General features: G+C 38.4%; 1 protein-coding gene across 13 annotated transcripts in view; it reads left to right on the forward strand.

Annotated features, from left to right (window-relative positions):
- Nucleotides 1-16,341, forward strand: part of KCNJ16 (potassium inwardly rectifying channel subfamily J member 16) — a 173,366-nt gene that overhangs the window by 66,579 nt on the left and 90,446 nt on the right. The window lies entirely within an intron of this gene.

Genomic DNA, 16,341 nt, shown 5'->3' on the forward strand with positions numbered 1-16,341 from the left:
ATGTATATTCTCTTGTGGTTTGATAGAGTGTTCTGTGTCTATTAGGTCCAATTGTTCAAGTGTTGAGTTTAAGTCCAGAATAGCTTTATTAATCATCTGCCTCGATAATTTGTTTAATCCTGTCAGTGGGATGTTGAAGTCTCCCATTATTATTGTGTGGTTATCTAAGTGTCTCCATAGGTCTCCAGGAAATTGTTTTATAAATCTGGGTGTTACAATGTTGAGTGCATATATATTTAGGATAGTTACTTTGTTGAATCGAACCCTTTATTATTATATAATGCTATTCTTTATCCTTTTTGATCATTGTTGGCTTAAAGTCTGTTATATCTGATATAAAAATAGCAACTCTTGCTCTTTTTTTCAATTTGCATGATATATATTTCTGAAATCTTTTCCTTTGAGCTTATCAGTGTCATTACATCTGAGACAAGTCTCTTGAAGACAGCAGACAGAAAGGTTTTGCTTCTTTTTTCAACTTGCCACTCTATGCCTTTTAAGTGTTCATGTCCCACTTAAAATGGGGCATTGTCCCATTTACATTCAGAGTTAATACTGGTAAGTGAGAATTTGATTCTGTCATTGTGTTGTTAGCTGGTTGTTAAGTAGATCTGATTGTGCGGTTGCTTTATAGTGTCCATGGGCTATGTACTTACGTGTTTTGTGGTGGCAGGTACCTTTCATTTCATTTCTTTCATTGTTTAGCACTCCTTTAAGGACCTCTTTTCAGGCAGTTCTAGTGGTAATGAATTCCTTTAACATTCGCTTGTCTGAAAGGATTTTATTTCTCCTTCACTTATGAAGCTTAGATTGGCAGAATATGAAATCCTTGGTTTAAATTTCTGTTCCTTATAGATGCTGAAAATAGGCCCCCAATCTCTCTTGGCTTGTAAGGTTTCTGCTGAAAGATCCACTGTTAGCCTGACTGGGTTCTCTTTGTAAGTGGCATGCCCCTTCTCCCTAGCTGCCTTTAAGATTTTTTTCTTTTGTGTTGACCTTGGTGAATCTGATGACCATGTGCCTCAGGGATGGTTGTCTTGTATAGTATCTCACAAAAGCTTTCTGAATTTTTTGAATTTGCATGTTGACCTCTTTAGTGATATTGAGAACATTTTCATGGACCATATACTCAATGCATTTTCTAAGTTGCTTACTCTTTCTCCTTCTCTTTCATGAATGCCAAATGAGTCCATATGTTTGATCTCTTTACACAGTCTCTCACATTTCTTAAATCAGGGTGTTTTTTCTTTCCTTTTTCTGATTCTTTTTTCTTTATTCTTGTCTACCTGTGTTGATTCAAAGGAATGGTCTTCAAGCTCTGAGATTTTTCCCTTAGCTTGGCCTATTCTGTCATTAATGCTTCCAATTGAATTCTGAAATTCCTATAGTAAATTGTTCAAATCCAGAAGTTGTTTTGTTCTTTCTTAAGATGGCTGTTTTATCTTTCAACTCTTGGATTGTTTTACTGTTGCCCTTAAGTGGGGTTTCAACCTTCTTCTGTATCTTACTGAGTTTCTTTGCTGACTGGATTCTGAATTCTATATCTGTCATTTCAGCCATTTCAATCTGGTTAAAGAAAATTGCTAGGGAACTACTGTTGTTGTTTGGAGATTAGAAGACACTCTGGCTTTTAGAGTTGCTTAAGTTCTTGTGCTGGTTCTTTCTCATCTGTGAGAACTAATATAACTTTTTTCTTTTAAGTTGATATCCTTTGGATGGGGCTCTTTGTTTTTACATTCTTCACTTCCCTTGAGGTATGGTAGATTGGCTTCATTTCTAGATGCCTTCAGAGGGCCAAGGCTCAGTTCCGCATTCCTGGGTGACATTCTCTAAATCCAGGGGGCTGGGACTGGGCTGATAGCTTTGCCCTCTGGCCCCTCACAATCAAGCAGTAGCTGTGCTGGGGGGCCCAAGGTGCTCCCAGGGTCCTGCAAAAGCACCCCCTTGGGGGCTGCCAATGAAAGTGCTCCAGTGTGATAGCAGGAGCTAACTGGAAAAAAAAGCATGCCAGCAGGTGGCTGGGGGCTGCTGGTAAAAGTGCTATGGCAGTGGTCAGTCGCAAATGTGCTCCAGCAGAGCAGCGGAGGCTGCACTGGGTCTCCACTCCCAAAGGAGCCTCCAGGTAGGACTCCGGAAGGGACTGGCAGACAAGGGGGCACATCGATCTTACTCTGGTTGCACAACCCTGCTCTCTGCAGGTCTGACTGTTAGCAAAGGTCAGAGCCAGCTGGGGGAGTATAGAGACCCTTGGGAGATAGGCACCTATTGCTGATTTCCTTTGCAGCTATCCCTACACCAAACTCCCTGGGCTCTGCATAGATTCAGGCTCTGTCTCTGCCAACTCTCCAGGCAGATCTCCCTGTCAACTTACATGTCCACAGGGGTAATAAGATCTGCAGCTAGGACACGGGAGATCTGTGGCAAGAGTAGGTTGCACTGCAGTTATTTCACTCACTACTATCCTTAGGAGTGGCTCAGGGTCAGGAATGAGTTCTGGTGTTCGTCAGTTGCACACAGGGTTCCCAACTTCCTCCTTCATCAGCTCCTGTGTCTGCATTGTCTCTTCATCTACTCTCAGCACATTCTTTCAGAAGAATCTCTATTTGGAGTATCTGGTCTGCTTGGTAGTCTGATGGCTTTAGATGGGAGAAGTTCTTCCTCGCTGTGTCTAGTCAGCCATCTTTATTCTTTGTCTTTTGCTCTGTACAGCAAGTCACCTCCGAGACAATCCCAGGAGGATGTTGCAAGTCCTCTATTTAAATTTTGTGACTATTAATTATGTCAAAAAATGTATGTGGTAAGGTAATGTATTGTTTCAAATAGAGTTTAAGTTAACTAGAGGGATACTTGAGTAAGGAAATTATTTTTTCCGCTTCTTTTTAGCCCATTTTCATTAGCCAACCCAATTCTACACTCTTAATAATCTCTTAGGAAAAAAAAAAAAGTTCTACTTATGTAGCTTCAATGGATTGGGAAGGAACAAGTGGTACCAAATGCTCATTATATCCTAATTTTCCACCCTGGGTCTCAAAGCAATATTGTCTTATAGTTTAGGTTTTTCCCCTTGTGCTGGACATGATATGTGATGGAAAGAATGCTTGGTAATTAACCTTGGATCGTAGCTTGGCAGCTGCTAGGTCTCCCATCTTTAATAGCCATTCACAAGAAGTTGAATTGGGTCCCAAGCTGTTATCCGAATAAGCAGAATGTGTCCTAAGGCAGATCAAATCTAATTACAGGGCTCTAGGGCTATTCCCTTTCCATTCTCTTTAAAAAGAGGTCACTCATACTGCTCCAGCTCCCCTCACGCATTTTGCAGCAATATCAGGTGGTTCCCAGTAATTCGTGGACTCCTAAACCAAATTAATAGAAGTTCTGATTCTAACTAGTCCAACTGAGGTCTTCTGGTAGAAAATTGTGGATTTTGCATTATTATTATGGGATGTCCAATTCATAGACAAGGACCACATGCTCTCCTTTCATATTCTCCTAAATTAGAAAACTTCAATGAGTGTGTTATATATCTCCATCCCAACAAATATTTATCTTCCTTGGCTTTCTAGCATCCTTTACATTTCTCCATTTCCCTAGGCCCCTAGCAATTACGAAATCCATTAACTATAATTATAAAGCTCCATTAAAAATTTGATATACACAGCAGTTAATATTCGCCATCTGTAATCTTCCAAATGAATATTTGTTTATTTCAGTACTTCAGCTGCTACATCTAAAAATGAAGGTAAATAATTTGACAAGGGCCTCAAAAGCTTGAATATTTTATTTCAACTGAGCAGTATGTGACTTCTTAAAATATCTCAGGCTCTTTCTTTCATAATGCCCCTATTGATTTCTTTTTTTAGAAGACTAGAAAGGGAAAGGATTTAGGTTACAAAATTCTTACTTATTTTTAGTAAAGTATTTAAAAATCAAAAGATATCATTAGAGAAATGCTATTATATTATATATTAGTGCAATCCCCAGTTAATAAGTGAGGCACTCAGTTTAGAATGGTCAAGAGAAAAATCATCATCTTCATCATCATCTATGGAATCTAACATACTAGTTCTAGTCAGAATTCTTGTTTGGAACAGAAACCAACAAACCCACTCTGGTTACCTTAAGCAGAAAAGGGATTGCTGATCAGATCTATAATAGCACTCAGATTCAAGCTGGAGAACCAGACTCAAGGAAAAATCAAGGAAGGAAAGGTGCAGCCAAGGAGTCCCCAATGGACTTCATGGTATTACTGTTCATAAACAAACCTTTGATATTGCTGTCTCTTGTGCCTTCACCCCTGACACTGGCTGCTGCTCTGCCAGTATCCACTGTCTCTAAATATCTGTTGTTATGCCACTGGGAATCTCCAGATTGCAGTGAAAAAAATCCTGACTCTATACCTTCACTTCTCTTCCTTTTTTCTTCAGTTTCAAATGCAGGCCACAGCTTCAGATTAGTTGAGCTGTTAATATGTCCAGGGTCTAGGTTCCCAGATGTATTAGGCCATTTTCATGCTGCTGACACAGACATACCTGAGACTGGGTAATTTATAAAGAAAAAGAGGTTTGATGGGCTCACAGTTCCACATGACTGGAGAGGCCTCACAATCATGGCAGAAGGCTAAAGGCACATCTTACATGGCGGCAGACAAGAGAGAATGAGAGCCAAGTGAAAGGGGTTGCCCCTTATAAAACCATCAGATCTCATGAGATTTACTCACTACCACCAGAATATTGGGGGAAACTGCCTCAATGATTCCATTATCTCCCACCAGCTCCCTTCCACAACACATGGGAATTATGGGAGCTACAATTCAAAATGAAATTTGGGTGGGGAAACAGCCAAATCATATCACCAGAGGAAAAGGCAAAATATACTGGATGCTCCTTTTGTTTTATAGTACAAAGTATATTTCCACCTCGGTATTAGTCTATTCTCACACTGCTATAAGGACATACCTGAGGCTGGGTGATTTATAAAGAAAAGAGTTTTAGGCCGGGCACAGTGGCTCAAGCCTGTAATCCCAGCACTTTGGGAGGCCGAGACGGGCAGGTCACGAGGTCAGGAGATCAAGACCATCCTGGCTAACACGGTGAAACCCCGTCTCTACTAAAAAATACAAAAAACTAGCCGGGCGAGGCGGCGGGCGCTTGTAGTCCCAGCTACTTGGGGAGGCTGAGGCAGGAGAATGGCATAAACCCGGGAGGCGGAGCTTGCAGTGAGCTGAGATCCAACCACTGCACTCCAGCCTGGGCAACAGAGTGAGACTCCGTCTCAAAAAAAAAAAAAAAATGAGTTTTAATTGACTTACAGTTCAGCGTGGCTGGGGAGGCCTTAGGAAACTTGCAATCATGGTGGAAAGGGAAACAAGCATGTCCTTCTTCACATGGTGGCAGGAGAAAAAAGTGCCAGACAAAGGGGAAAAGCCCTTTATAAAACCATCAGATCTCCTGAGAACTCACTATCATGAGAACCTCATGGGGGAAACTGCCCCCATGATTCAATTATCCACACCTGATCCCACACTTGACATGTGGGGATTATTATAAGTCAAGGTGAAATTTGGGTCGAGACACAGAGCCAAACCGTATCAACCTCTACCTATCCTTTGAGTAACCACAAGTCCTGGTGTGCAGCAATAGCCATGATTTTAGTCTGTTGTTCAGGAGTAATGATTAATAGTGCTCCCTTTATTCCAAAATGTATTCAGGTTTAGATGATAAATGATATGCTTCTCTTGCTTATCATTTTGCTTCATATTCAAAGGATGTTTAGATGCTGGGAAATCAGATTTTATACTCTTTGTCTCTCACAAAGACACAAAGTGTGACTGATGCTTCTCTACCATTTTTCTCCCCCCAAAATGGGGATGGAAACATACTTTTGCATATCATTACTTCTTGAGATACTTTCATGTTTAATCCCTTTGAGCAAGCAAAGAGTCAACACTAACCAAGCACAAGGATTAGCTTCTTTCAGAATCTAGTAATGCATTCCATTTGCAGGTACTATCCTTATTGATGGGCGAAAAAGGTAGAGAACAGCTAAGTTCTCTCGTGTGAAAGTTTATAAAAGTAATTTATCACATATGCATCTACTGCTAAGTAGTATCATTTGTGTGCCCAAAGCAATACGTGCTCAGATGAGAAAGCTTTCTAGAGATAGTAACTAGAGTAGTTTATGGTGTTGCTAATGTGAGCCAACTGGGATCAAAGGGCAAAAGAAATTTTTTTCCCTCCACCCTCCATTGGGATGGTGACCAAGATAAGCCATTTACCTGCCATAGCCTGAAAACGACATCTCCTCCTCTTCTCCCTGTTTTTCTAGCCAATTGTGTCTGAGACATTCATTTCCTTTTATCATCCACTTCCTGGTAGTATTATTATGCTTTCTTGCTATATAGATAATATATATTTTGATGGTCCATACCACTTAAGTTGGGTACCCTTTGAAATAGGAAACCATACCTTGATCATCATTGTTTTTTTAGCCGCACCTGACACAGTGATTTGTATGCAAAGGTTCTTGATTTTTAACATTATAATTAAAATGTTAACAGTGCACCGTGTAATGTACGTAACAAAGGTTCCAACTGTGTGTTAAATGATCGAACATAATTCTAAGTAAAAAGAACCATTTGGAAATTGCATAAGTTTCTGGAGATACTGGATGTAGAATCCTCAGGATCTTATAAACTAAATTCTGTAAAGAAGAACCTTGGAAGATGTCTTTTTTATGTTGTTCTGGAAGATATCTTTTTAATATGTTATGCTGTTAATATCATACAATACAAGAGGAGCAGTCTTCTTCTTAAAGAAACTTACTAGCTCTCTGGAAGTTACTGTTGTGAGTTCATTTTAATGAAATTGTACCTTATGAATTTTGATTGACAAGGACTACCAATTGTGACCTTTGTGACTTATCTTGGTATTTTAGTTCCCTGAGATGAGTTTGTTCTTCATCATTGAGAAGTAATAGACCGAAAATAGATGACTCCACAGAGACCATAATAGAGAACACTTTCAAAGGGGAAATTGCTTTTGCTCAGAGAAATGTTCTCACCATTTTACTTTTTTGATTGTTTTCTTACACCTTATTTCACATAGGAAGACGTTTTCTTTAATTACCATAATCAAATGTGCAGCTCATAGGAAGTGACTCAAAGGAAAAAGGTGTAGACTCCTATGAACTGATAACATAGAAGCTGGTGACCACACAGGAAGGCCTTCGACATGGAAACACAATGTTAGTTTTCTGCCAGGATTTCATGGCCAACGATAAGGCATTGCACTCCCTTGTACATATTTACATAACTTCATGAAATTACTTTTAAGTAAGGCTTGCAAGATGCATTACATATGTGGAATTAACTTATATTTCATTACATTGTATGGTTTAGGCTTGTTGAAATGCACACTTTTCCTAGTTTAGAGTCTGAAATGAAGAAGTAAATATTTGTTCATGCACTTAGCAAGTATTTATTGAGCGACTACTATGTGCAAGGCATTAGTCTAGGGTCTATAGATACAGAAATAAACAAGACAATGTTCTTTTTCCAGTCCTGGAATATTAGGGTAACATGGAGAAGATGGGAGTGGAGACATAATAAACAAATAGACAAATATATATATATATATGTTATAATGTAAATACATTTTATCAGGTCATTGTAAGTGCATTGGAAAGCTTGCGACAAGGAGAAGAAAAAGACACTGCCAGTGAAATCAGGAATTTCTATTTTAAATAGGTGGTCAAAGAAGCTGCATGATATACAATCGGATGTAGATTTAGTGAGAGTAAGATTATGTGGATAAGTGACAGCAGAATTTTCTGGATAGAAAAAATCTTTGAACTTGCTGTCCTAAGTAATATCCTCTTCCAAGAAAAGGCAAGGTATTCAGACAAGGAGAATGAGTGTTAGAAGATGAAGTAAGAATACTAGCAAGAACTAAATCATGTGCTTATGCCAGCCTTGATACTACCCCTAAATTTTATACCAAATGTTTGTGTGTGTGTGTGCGCGTATATATATCACGTATATTTATCAATGAGTTATCTGAAACACCAACTTTCATATCATTGTAACTGCCTCTTCTATCTCCTCTCTTTTCCTCCTTTCTTATTCTCTTTCAAATGTACCATACTTGAGGTTTTATGCTACACCTGGTTTTCACATAGAAAAGGAAGAGACCCCACATTTAATGAGAGTGTGCCTGTCACTGCACAAAGAATATTCCCATTTGATCTTTACAACTACCTTCTAAGGCAAGGCTGAAGCTAAGTAAGGAGTCATGAGGTTCATAAGGTTAAGGCTGTTAGAACTCCTCCTGTTCTGCCACACTGCCACCATCTCCATGGCTCAAGGGATGAAGTGGACCCTCCATCATCTCGCCTGAAAATTGAGTGGGTGGGCTTTACCCCAAAGGGTAGGAAAGGTTGACCTTAGTCTCATATCCTAAAGCCAGCTAGACTATTTTCCAGTTGTATCCAGTCCTTCCTCACTTCCCTTGTCTGCTGCCAGGGGGAAGAATTCTAAAGTAATTAGGTAGAACTGGTCTTACTAGAGTCTGGTGAAGGTGGCTTCTGCCCAAGAAATTTACTTTGTTTTGTGGTCTCTCTGTTCATGTGGGTCTCACTCATAGGTGAAAGTGGTGTGGCCAAGAATGGAATTAAGAACACTGCCTCCAATAAGACAAACTAAATAAGCCAAACAGTGGAATTTCAAGGCCTATACACCATGTCTGGGTTTCCTGGTTAAGTTATTCATCTGCATTTCCTGTATGCTTGTAGTCACTTTTCATTTCCATGTTCCCAGAGAGAAATAAAATGCGGATATAAACAAAGGAATTGGAGTAAGGCAGGTCGGTTCTTGGGAAATGCAAATACTAACTCTTATTCTGTCTTTCTAGATTTTTTGCTTCAAAATATTCTGTTCACCGCTAAGATTTTAATGAAAAGAAACATCTGTAAAAATGTTTCTCTATTTGTACCTCTTAGAAATGTAATTACTTATTTATGCAAATGTAAATTATTAAAATAAGTAATTAATATTGTATTATTATCCTAATGCTTCTTCTGAAGAACTCTTCTAGCTGTAAACTGAAAGTTATATCTCAAAAGTGTGCAGCATTTGGAATCAGATGAAGCAGAGTTTAAGGCTTGGCATCCTTGCTTGCTGGTTGTATTTCTTTGGCTAGTTAAGTTCTGTGAGTCTCAATTTTTAAATCTGTAAGTGGGTATAATAACTCCCGTAATTATACTGTGAGGTATATATTATTATGTGAGGCAATGTCTATGAAAGTATTGTACATTGGAAACCCCACAAAGGTAAGAATGACATTAATAATAACCATCGTTTAATGCTGTTCACACATGACATGTATATATAGTCACTCCACAAAGCCTGTGATGATCTAAATTGGTGATTAGAAGAGTAACAGAAGTTCCTTCCAAAGACAACACATGATTTCAAAGACTGAAAAAACATTCTTCCATCACACAGAGAAGGCTTTACACTTTCTATTCTATTTTGTGAAGAGGATATGGAAATTAAAGTAAGTCTTAAGTATTTTTTCCAAAATATGGATATTAAATCAGAAAAACAAATAAATAAAGAACAAAAGCTACAACATTAATAACAGCAATAAGCAAACTAAGAGTCTTCTGGCTCAGTTCAAGGCAATAACCTGTGTTGTCGGTAACAATAGCGATTACTCCGTATTTTCTCTTTTCATTAATAGAAGAAACTCAAAGTAAGAAGAAAATCTGGCTTCCTTTTAATATTTGTGACTATCCATAAAATAGAACTGGAAAAGAGAATAATATCCTCTTGTTTAATTTACGTCAACAGTTTTTTTTTTATTTTCATAAAGACAAAATAAGACAAAAAGCATTCCCTTATAAAAGTTTGAATTGTTACTAAATTATCTAGATAATTTCTTCTACTCTGTTTTACTGTTGCTGAATGTTTTACTTATTATCCCCAATAATGTTGTATGGCCATGTTCCAAAGACTTTTAAAAATTTTTTGATTTATGCACACTTTCTATTAGCCATTTTCTAAAAAGATTTTTTTTCCCAAAGCAAGTTGAGTAATCATGCTATTTTTAATTTGCACTTAACAATCTATTTTAGTTCTCACCATTCATGTGCTCTGTGTTTACTTACCTTACTTCAGACAGGTCTGTTTCCCTTTCTCTTTTATGGAAACCTTCACCATCTGTTCCCAGTGCTGTAATAGCTTACCGTGGTATTTAGGTTTATAGAGGGTAGGACTGAGGGGTGGCAAAGAGAGTTAAGAAAAAGAAAAAAAAAAAACTGAACTGTGTCAATTGAAATTCAAGTTAATTAATGGAAAACTTTTGGGTTAATAAAACATTTTTATTTCATACTATAACATGAAGCATACATTTCCTAAAATGTATTTATTGTTATATCTACTATTAATATTATTCATCCTTTTTTTTTTTTTTTTTTTTTTTTTTTTTTTTTTTTTTTGAGACAGAGTTTTGCTCTTGTCACCCAGGCTGGAGTACAATGGCACAATCTCGGCTCACTGCAACCTCCACTTCCCCAGTTTAATTGATTCTCCTATCTCAGCCTCCCTAGTAGCTGGGATTACAGGCATGCACCACCACGGCCGGCTAGTTTTTTGTATTTTTAGTAGAGATGGGGTTTCACCATGTTGGCCAGGCTCTTGAACTCCTGACCTCAGGTGATCCACCCACCTCAGCCTCCCAAAGTGCTGGGATTACAGGCGTGAGCCGCAGTGCCCAGCCTATTCAGCCCTTTTCTATTTGGAGAATGGTTGGTCTTTGCACGTTTTATGTTGTCATCCACATATAAATGAAATCAGTTGAAATAAGAAGCATTATGACAATTTTACAATAAGAAGAAAGTAACTCTACTGAAACTTTTCACCAAAGAAGATATACGAATGATCAGTAAGCACATAAAAAAAAAATGCCCAATATCTTAGTCATTAGGGAAATGCAAGTTTAAGCCACAATGAGGTTCTATTTCACATCCACAAGGATGGTGATAACAAAAAAGTAGACAATGACAATTGTTGAGGATGCAGAGAAACAGAAGCCTCACACACCGTTGAAAGAAACGTAAAATAGTACAGCCATTTTGGAAAACACTTTGGCAGTTTCTTAATCAGTGAAACACATTTATCACATAACCCAGAAGTGAAATTCTACCCAAGAAATGAAAACATATGTCCACAAAAAAACATATACATGCATGTTCATAGCAGCATTATTCATAACCGACAAAAAGTGGAGCCAACTCAAATGTGCATTAACTAGTGAAGGGAGAAATAGAATGTGGTATTTTCATACAATGAAATACTATTCAGCAATAATAAGATAAAGCACTGATTTGGGCTATGATGTGGGTGAACCTTGAATGCATTATGCTACGTGAAATAAGCCAGGTACAAAATATCATGTAATAGTATGATTCCACTTGTGTGCAAAGTCCTGAAAATACAAATCTATAGAGGCAGAAAATAGATTAGTGGTTACCTGGAATTGAGGTGGAAACAGGCATTAACTATGAAGGGGCCTGAGGGATCTTATTGTGATGATTGAAACATTATAAATCTGGATTATAGTGAGACAGATGCACCACCACTAGGTACTTTACTAAAAACCGTTGAATTGCATACTTAAAATGGGCTTGAGCACTGCAGTGGGTTTTCTGTGCAGGTGTCTTAATAAGGTTTCATATGGAAGGAGAGGCTAGCCCTCATCTGGGAAAGAGACTTGCTAGGATTTAGTCGATTTTGTCTCTGTGCCACCTGCCCCACTATGAAAGCTTTATGACCAATAAAGACAGGAAATATGCAATTCCTGGAGCTCAGGTTTTATATTTTCCTGCCCCAAAGGACAACATAAAATCCATGTTAACCCTAGATTTTATGCATTTCAGGTGTTCAAAACAAGGTACAGTGTAATGCAGGGAACTTGAAAAGCAGAGGGTTTGACCTCAGCATCCTGAAATCAGGTGTGAGAAGAAGGAAACAAGGCACCTTGTAATTAAGACAAATCCAAGGCCAGATGAATAATAAATATGGCAGAGAAACATGGCGAGGTGTCACCAGAGAGGCCAAGCCATGGATTTTAATATGTATCCTTTCAATTGGCCATTGACTCTGTGGACATCCTTCCTACTTAATGGAAGCTGCATATGTTAAAATTCAAATAAAATCTCAGATTTAAAATCATTTCTCATTTTCACTCTGCATTTAGCATTTATTATGGCAACCTCTTTGAAGTCACTTTCTTTCTTCTTATTTTTTTTTTTTCAGACAGAATCTTGCTCTGTTGCCCAGGCTGGAGTGCAGTGGCACAATCTCGGCTCACTGCAACCTCCACATCCCGGGTTCAAGCAATTCTTCTGCCTCAGTCTCCCAAGTAGCTGGGATTACAGGTGCCCACCACCACACCTGGCTAATTTTTGTATTTTTAGTAGAGACAGGGTTTCACCATATTGGTCGGGCTGGTTTCGAACTCCTGAACTCAGGCGATCTGCTCGCCTTGGCCTCCCAAAGTGCTAGGAATACAGGCGTGAGCCACGGAGCCTGGCCTGAAGTCACTTTCTGTCCAATAATTTAATATCAAGCAGCAGCAATATTCATTTTTTTAACATATATTAATTGGCCATTGACTCTGTGGACATTCTGTTCAGTGGAGGAGTCTGAAGGGGTATCAAATATCCTTGTACTTTTCACTAATTTACAGGACAGTGGAGGATACAAGTCAAACCTATATATAGATAAATAACTGCAATAAGCAGGAGAGCACATGCCAACAGCCAGAAGAGTAGGGAGTGGTAGTTCCTAAATGCATATTGATTAATTGTTCCTAGGCTGGTTGCATCAAAATTGTTTGAAAAAAAAAAATAATAGTACAACTTCCCTAGTCTTACACTATCCCCTTGCTATTCAGTGTGACCTGAGGACCAACAGGATTGGCATTGCCTGGAAACTTGTTCGAAGTGTTGGATTGCCAGCCCCATCAAAGACCTAGTGAATCAGAATCGCATATTTAGTAATTTTCCTGTATGATTCATAAGCACATTGAAGTTGAGGAAGCATGCTGGACTGTAGACTTAGATGTGCCAGTCATGAGATTCTGGGAATTTTTTTTTTTTTTTAATGTATGGTTACTAGGTTGTTTCATTTTATTTTTTTATTTATTCATTTTATTTGTTTATTGTACTAGAGAGGTAAAAAATGCATGTATTTATCATGAACAACAAGTTTTTTGAAATATGTATACATTGTGGAATGACTCAATTGAGCTAACTAATGTATGCATTACTTCACATGTCATTTTTGGGGGTTTGAAAACACAATATACTCTTAGCAATTTTCAGGAATACAACATATTGTTATTTACTATAGACACCATGTTGTACAATACATGTCTTGAACTTATTCCTCCTAATTGAAATGTTGTAGCCTTTGACTAACACCTCTCTATCCATCTTATCAGCCCGAGCCTCTGGTAACCACCATTTGGGAATGTGTGTTTTTAAAAGGGTCCCAGAGGGTTCTGTGTTCAAATTGTCCAGAGATACCAGTGATCACAGAAGATGGCTAATTGCAGAGGTCCCTAGAGAAGGTGTCTTGCATTGAGTAAGAGGGTAAGTGGAGAGTGGGTAGGGAGAGCCATCAGCAAGAGCAAAGGTGTTGAGCAGCATTACTTGAGACCTGTATGAGGAATCATGAGCAAAGCTGCTTAGCTGGCTCCAAGGGTTTGAAAAATAGCCTGAGAGGTTAGAAACAGGGGCCAGTGAATCATCCACATTCTGCGTGCAGACTAAAGTTTGATTGATAGAGACAGGTAGTAGAAAATCATTGAATACTTGGGGAAAGAATTGTGTAAATAATAAGTGATGTAAAGTATTGTTCCCAATTTTTCAATAGGGCTTAAGAGAAAGTAAAGACGGCTCCTGAATTGAAACCTGGGTTTACAGGTTTCTTCACGTCCATTCATATCTTTGAAACAATGCTTTTTCATCATGATCATTTCTATGCACGCGAAAGGCACTGCAATATCTGCATGCAGTTGTGTTTCCTCAATAATAATGTCTGATGATAGATGTAAATAGTCCTTTTGACTAGAGCTGTTTTCTGGAATAACTCCAATGCTAAGAAGGGAAAAATGCAAAAGCTAAAGAATTAGATAGCTCTTAGATTGTGTTGTTCTCTCTGAGAAGATAAAACTGAAACCCCTATTAGAAAGGCAGGATCACTGAGAGATTATGGTATGTGAAAATTACAATAGGCCACAGGAAAGTGTGGTGGAAGACTTATAAGCATCAACTGCAAAGGAAGACATTGTTCTTTCTGATTAGGAAGGTCATAACCTGATCTAGAGGTTTCTTCCTTTGATGCTGAGAGAAAGAATCCTAAGAATAATAAGAAGCCAACGTATTGCAATAACTATTTTATGGATTACTCTGAGGTCCAAAATTCCTAGAAAAGATTATTGTTTTCTTTGAAAAGCAAGAATCTGCTTTTGTGCTTCCCAGGGGAGAAGATTGTTTAGAAAAAGGAGCTGGTTATTTACTGGACACTTTCATGATTCTAAAGAGAAGTGACCTCAGTGACTGAAACAGAAGACAAAAATAATTTTGAGCTGCCTCTTGGCTTTTCATTTTTCAAGGGCTTCAAATATATTATTTGGCTATTACTAAATTTATGAAGCATCCTGACAAACTCAAACCCTTTCACCCCATTTATTTGAATATCTCTGCCCTGAAAATTTGGAGTCTGAATCTCTCTCTGCTCCTCTACTCAGATCTTTGAGCACAGCCAGAGAAAATTTTACAGATGTGTGGCTTGGTGCCTTTAAAATGTATAGGTCCTACTACAACTGCTCATTCAGTATGATTGGGCAATTAGGGCAAAGATTTCCTTGTCTTCAGTGAGCTCTTCTATTCTCGTAGAAGGTCTGGCAAGCTATTTGTCTCAAACCCTTTTCAGAGAGGCCCATCCTCATCCCCAGGAGGATGAACTCTCATGTGGCTTCCTTATGCTCTCCCTGGTACTGTTTCTGCTCTCCTATAAATGTTTAGGGATACCAATAAATCTGTTTTTCTCTCTCTTAAAGAAAGAAGTGTTTCTTTTCGGGATGATGGCCATCCTTCCAGTTGTACTCTTGATCCTACATTGCACACCCTCTGTTTTTCTTTAAGACCTTGCCCCAACAATGACCCCCTTTTTCTCCATATCTTCAGCCTTTCCTTCTCTACTGGCTCCTTCCTTTCAGTTATAAACATGAACAAATTTCTGCAATTCCAAACAAACCCTCCTTTGACCTTGCATCTGCTTCCAGCTACTACCCATCACTCTTCTGCCTTCCACAGCTTTGAAAAAAATGAAAACTGAGGATGTTTTTGTTGCAAAGGAAAACATGCTCCTTATATAAAATTAAAAAATAGAATAGTCCTAGAAGAGAGAGATACAGGAATACAGAGAAGAGGTCAGAAGGCACCACCATATATTAATAACTAGAGATGATCGTTGTTATCAACTTTTATATATTTATAGGATACCTCTATGCATAAAGGTACTTTGGAAGCATAAAATGGTTCTATACTGTTCACGTTATTTTATAATATAAATATTACATTTTTAATGGTTGGAAGATAGTTGAGTTACGTTGCATTTCAATCTGCGATGCCATTGCTAGTGGGTAAATTGTATTCCATGGTGTAGCTGAATAATATTTTGAAGTATGAACTAATGTGTTTCCTCCTGTACACCCTCCCTGACACCATCTCATACCCTTGCACCTGCTCATCACCACCTCCTTCTCAGTCTCTCCATATATACCAGACTTAATATTCTTAACCTAAATGTGTTACTGAAGAAGCATAGGCAGCATTTAAAAAAGACACTTTCATAACTCAAAGTAGACGAACTAGAGATAGCAGAAAGGAAATGTTGAGTTTATGAGTATTTCAGGAATCTAGTGTTGAAAATTTTATGCCATAACTGTGGGTAGTGTTCATGGAAACACAATTAGGATTTTTTTTTCTTTTTCTTTTTCTTTTTTTTTTTTTTTTTTTTTTTTTTGAGATGGAGTTTTACTCTTGTTGCCTAGGCTGGAGTGCAATGGCGTGATCTCAGCTCACCGCAAACTCCACCTCCTGGGTTCAAGTCATTCTCCTGCCTCAGCCTCCCGAGTAGCTGGGATTACAGGCACGTGCCACGATGCCTGACTAATTTTGTATTTTTTTTAGTAGAGACAGGGTTTCTCCATGTTGGTCAGGTTGGTCTCAAACTCCCAACCTCAAGTGATCCACCTGCCTTGGCCTCCCAAA

The sequence above is a fragment of the Macaca fascicularis genome, chromosome 16 (assembly GCF_037993035.2).
Source record: "Macaca fascicularis isolate 582-1 chromosome 16, T2T-MFA8v1.1".
Classification (NCBI taxonomy): domain Eukaryota; kingdom Metazoa; phylum Chordata; class Mammalia; order Primates; family Cercopithecidae; genus Macaca; species Macaca fascicularis.